The sequence below is a fragment of the Bidens hawaiensis genome, unplaced genomic scaffold (genome assembly GCF_021521415.1).
Source record: "Bidens hawaiensis isolate Kalapana, Puna unplaced genomic scaffold, B.hawaiensis_p1.1 tig00041711_1, whole genome shotgun sequence".
Taxonomy (NCBI): domain Eukaryota; kingdom Viridiplantae; phylum Streptophyta; class Magnoliopsida; order Asterales; family Asteraceae; genus Bidens; species Bidens hawaiensis.
Genome location: NW_027497386.1, coordinates 18,076 through 24,100, shown reverse-complemented (window position 1 = coordinate 24,100; position 6,025 = coordinate 18,076).

Genomic DNA, 6,025 nt, shown 5'->3' with positions numbered 1-6,025 from the left:
TAAACGAGAACGAGATATGTTGGCTAATGGTGTTGTGGTTGATGAGGGAGTGATAGAAGAGGCTTTTGATTTTTCAATGAATTAATTTGAGGAGGTGGTTGTGGAAAAAATACCGCACCAACTCTGTCAATTACTAATGAGCCAATGATTGATGCGGTTGTGGTTGAAGATGATGATATTGAGGAACACGGTTCAAATCATTTAGAGAATGAAGTTGAAGACAGAGCAACCTTTGAAGAACCGATAAAGGAAGTAACCCAGGTTTTGTTTAATGATGATGTAGTAGTAGGAGTGGATCCAGAGCTGTTGAAGCATAAAGTTGAATGTCTAAACCCAGCTGAAGAGATAGTTTCACATTATCCTGATCATCTTCCATTACCCATTATTCATATCGATAAAGTCGGGGATGATGATTTAAACTCGAACATAAAGAAGATGAAGATGAAGAATATTTGGGCTCACATGGGTTGTACAGACATGTCAACTATGAGGAAGAAAGTTAGGATGCGGCAAGTAAAATAACGAGCTTACACGGGAAACTCGATGGGAAAATGCTCGGTTCGTCCCAAATCAACATTTGATGCTTCGAAGATAAAGAACGGTGCTCGGGCTAGACGTGTTAAGTATCGGGCATATGTAGGAAATTCAAAAGGCAATTATGCATTCACACAGGCCCGTATTGGTTCACTAGAGATGCTGATAATTGAAGAGGAAGCACAACCTTTGCATCTTAACTACCGAGCTTGCGTGGGAAATACGGTAGGTAAATGCTCCATTAGACCACCATAACCACAAAATGAGGTAACGGTCCGGCTGAAGACCTTAACAAAAACTTAGCACTGACCGGGAGGCAACCCGACCTTTTATTTTATTTTGTTTTGTTTTTCTTTTTGCGTGCTACTTTTTGCTTGTGTTTTGCAGTTATACTAAATCCTAAGTGTGGGGAAGTTCATGGTGGTCTAGTCAAGATTCGGTGGAGCATATAGTGTAATATCAAAGTTCAAGGAGTTTGGGTTAAGTTTGCAACATTACTTATTAGCAGGACCCGTTTAACAAGAGAGATTCGAATCAGGTGCATGTGTTTCTTTCCTTTACTGTGGTTGTTAAAATGTTTAAGTTCCCATGTATCACACTCGAATTTTAAATGAAAAATTACATTGGGGACAATGTAACGTTTAAGTGTGAGGATACGGGATTGGAGTTGAAAAGGTAAAGAATGTTAAAAATGTCCCGAATTTAAAATTTTTTGAACACAATGAAAAATAATAGAAAAACTGGAACTGTTTATCAAAAATAAAATAAAATAATAGTAATAAAATTAAAAAATAAAAATATATATATAAAATAAAAATTTTGTAAAATAATAAAATAAGGAACTAAATAATAATAATATTAATAATAATAAAATAACAATAACACACCTAATTTGGGATGTGTCGGTAGGCTCAGCCTTTAAGAATGAAAGGACGGTTCGGCTGTTGACATAATTGAACCTTTAATTGCTTGATGTTAGTGGGAAACGCCTTCGGGTTTTGTTTGTTTAGTTAAGCCTGTGTAAGGATTGGGATGAAAGGTCGGGCCATACTCAAGCCTTTTTGTTAGATTTGATCACCAAAAGAAATTTTAAAATATGAATAGACTACTGAACGATGCTTGGATAGGCTAAATGTTAGAGTATGCTAGATGGCTTGTGATATAAACATAACGAAAATGCTTCTAGTCTAAGTGGTTAACGCTTCATAGGTGTATGGTTTTATAACCTTAAATCCTGTATTGATGGGATGCTCTAGGGTTCGGAGACCATGGGTCTTTATGCGGTATATCATCTGGGTATTCATATATCCTAAGTGGATTTATGAATATTAAAAGAGCTCAAAGAGCAAACCCGTAGTTTATCTGCCAAATAAAAGTCATTAGACATGATCATTACGTGTTTTTAAAGTACAATTACACTACTGACTTGATCATCCACGCTGTTAGTTATATGGGGTCCCCGTACTCGCGTCTCATTACCATTAAGAAACGGACCACACAGGGAACGTCATATGTAAGCCATACAGATGAATTCGTGCATACTCACCTATGGAGATGGACTTTGGGGTGTTGCTTGAAAACGGGGGTATACCTTGTAGTGGGGACTATTTGCTAGATAGATACCTAATTGTACCTTAATAGTATCCAATCGCCATTCTGGTAGACTTTGATGCTCAAGTTTAGGTTGGACGATAATATCCTTGATTGTTTTAGCTATTACATATGGGCTTAAAATTGTACACATAGTTGTGCATAGTTTTGATCATCAAACTCTAAGGTTTAAATAAAATTGGGGTGGTCTAGCTCGGTAAAACCATAATGAAGCATGGTAAGGCGGCTTCAGGTCTTTGAGGTGTGAGTCCCACTTAATCATATAAACTAATGAATTTGTCACACCTTATTTGTGCCGGTAAGTATTAGGGCATGGGCTTAAGTGAATAGCAATATTAGCAATCACGTTTTTGTGTTATCTATGCTTAATAAAAATAATTTAAGTGTTTCATAAAGACAGTTTCTGGTTTTGATTCCATTGTACATCTTTTTCGTGACGAAAAAGGATAAGTGTGGGAATATGATGTGGGGGTGAAATATTGTGTGTAAAGTAAGTTATATTGTGTATTTTGTGTGTTTATATGTCTTGGACATGATTACTTTGAGAGGTTTTACGTTTACAGGTGAGCGGAGTTTAAAGGAGCTAAATTGGCGCATATGAGATGGAATGGAAATGGAGATTTTATTGCATGGAATGATAGAGAATTTAAAGACAAAGACGTGGCCGAAAACAGTGCGCAAAACGGAGCTATAACGAAGAAGTTATGGGCAAAACAGTGCGAGGGGCAGTCATTATAAGGCAGTGAGCTTGGACCGTTGGCTACGGTCCCCACCATAGCTTATGGAGGGGAGACCGTAGGCTACGGACTTCTGGGCGGAAAAACCCGATTTTTAGGTTTTATCTTCCATATTTAAGCCCGGTTCAACCCTAGGACGCCTATGCTTCATACCCTAACCCCCTTGGACGATTTTGGGGCCATTCTTCACCATTCTAACACCTACCAATCACCAGTATCATCCATGGTTTCATCCTTCCAATCCATAATCGATCTAATCATGATGAAGAGGTGTAAGATCCGTATTACGAGATTACAATAAAAGAGAATTTATTGTGGCGTGTGTGTCGTTAAGTTAGTCGTGTTTTTACTGTTTGGGTAATATTTGGAAGTGTGAGTGGGTTGTGGGGCCCATAACCCCCTATATAAACCCAACCCCTCCACCTTTTCACCATTTTCTTTCTCTCCACACACTTTCACACACACCATAGAACATACATACTCTCTCAAGACCCGATTCCAAATCCGGGTTAAAGTAAGGAAGATCTTGGTGCTCAAAGTGTCTTCAAATAACAAGAATCACGTCCAGATCCTCGAGTCGTCTCGGATCCGAACCGAACCCGAAGCAAAAGGTAGGTTTCAGTTTAAATGGCTAAGTTTTTAGTCGGCTTCAACATGCAAACTGATAGGATGATAGATCGGGCTGTGAAATGTAAGAAAAACATAAACTTGGTGAGGTATAACCTCACGGGTATGTTATAGGACAAAAAGGTGATGTTCGGACCTCATAAAACACGGGTATACAAAGTTGGTACAACCCAAAACCCATAAAAAGGGTAAAATCGGGTCCTAAGGAAGAGTCACGGAGTAAAATAGCTTTAAAATGGCAAAAAAAAGAAGTAAAAAATGGGTTTTTTCGCCTGAGAAGAGAAATCCCATGAGAAGAGAAATTCCGTGAGAAGAAATATTCCATGAGAAGAGAAATTCCGTGAGAAGAGATATTCCATGAGAAAAGAAATCCCGTGAGAAGCGAAATTCCATGAGAAGCGAAATTTCATGAGAAGCGAAATTCCCATGAGAAGCGAAATTCCATGAGAAACGAAATTCTTCCATGAGAAATTCTTGCATGCGAAATTCCATGACCCCCGTTAGTTGAGGGTTTCATTAGCACAGATATAAGAGATACTAGTAACAGATGATTGACATGCGTAATGTATTGTGCAGTTAGCCGTGTACAACTAATGAAGGGCATTACCATTGACAGCGAGAGAAACCGACTCCAAGGTGAGTTTCTAGCCCCAATTTTGTGTTATGTTTTCGGGGCTGTGTGCATACTCAATGTGATTAGTTAATACACTTACCTTAACTGGTAAGTGTATGCCTTATGAATTTTATAAATATACCTAATCTGTGTAGAAAGAGTTGAACGTATGTGTGAAAAGATATATGAGGACATATATAACTAATGAGAGGAATGTACGTATGATGTTTATAATGTATGAATGGTATGTATAATATGTAGATCTAATGTATAAAGGGTTGCATACCCTAATAATATATGCGAAGAATAAAAGGGTTGCATACCCTAATAATATATGCCAAGAATAAAAGGGTTGCATACCCTAATAATATTTGCGAAGAATAAAAAGGGTTGCATACCCTAATAATATATGCGAAGAATAAAAGGGTTGCATGCCCTAATAATATATGCTAAGAATAAAAAGGGTTGCATACCCTAATAATATATGTGAAGAATAAAAGGGTTGCAGACCCTAAAAATAACTGCGAATGTTATAGAGCGAAAGGCTCTTTAAAACGTAGAACAAGTATGTATAAAATAATGCAGGTAAGTAAAAGTATGTATGTATGAAAGTAAGAATGTAAGAACGAATGTAATATGTGCCTTCGGATATATGTTTATATAAATGAGTAAGAATGAGAATGATTGTATGTTACCTGCTTAACTAGAACTCACTCAGCGTAGCTGACTTTTAGTATGCACGCAGGTAAATAGGTTAAAGGAGCTGGCTTGAGGATGGCACACGGTAGGGACTGGAAGACTGGCATCTCCGGATAGAAGTGTTATGATTTATGACGTTATGTTAAGACAATTCAACTTTTGTTAAGACAAGATTTTTTTGTTTTGTAATATGATGGTTGATGTTTTTAGTATTTTGCGAAAGTTTTTAATTAACTCTGATTTTAGAGTTGTGTTTATGAGTAAATCCAACACCCAAGTAGGGTTACCAGGAACGGGGCCTTACAAGTTGGTATCAGAGGATAATTTCGAGAGAAGTAAGCATCCTACATGCTTAGACTCGAACAGAGAATGGGACTTAAGGAAGGAAAGAAGGAAGATGCCAATCCGAGAATACCATGTGTCGCTCAAGCAAGCTCGAGAACGGTAAAGTACATAATTAAGTTCATGTAAAGATTTGATAATGTATGTATATGCATGTTAAATGAAAGTATAAGAATGTATAAATGCTAGCTTAAATTGCTAGAGAAGAATGTGTGTATGTTAGCTTAATTGCTAGAGAAGGATGTGTGTTTGTTATCTTACTTGCTAGAGAAGAAGGTGTGTATGCTAGCTTAAATGCTAGGGATAAGAATGTAGGTTATTTGTATGTTTGCATGATTGGGTAGTACAAACTAGCACAAGTGAAATCATAAAGGGAAGTATGTGGGACCTGAGGAGTAATGTAAAGAGTTAATTACACTTGGCCACTGTCATTAACTACTTACCTTACAAATCATGTGCTAACTAATTCCTGGAGTGATAATGTTTGTGTTCCTTAGAGAAAAGATAGGACGAATGTTGTAAAGAGACGAGCACGAGGACGTCGTACCGGATGCTGCGGTAGGACACGTGTCAACCTGATACCTATTGAAGAAATGTGTGACAACATGATATACGAAAGAAGTAGAATTCCAACCGAAGGAAGTAACGAAGAAGGATCACATTTGGAGCTTGTAGCCAAAAACATTAAGGGAGTTGCTCAATTGTTTCGCATTTCAATACCAACAACGCTCGCGGAAGCATTTAAAGGCTACCCAGATTGGGAATCCAAGTGGAAGCAACTTGAAGGAAACTGAGACGAGTTAAGTGAAATGAGCTAAACATGTAGTATATAGGCAATAGTTGACTCCATAAGGGAACTTGT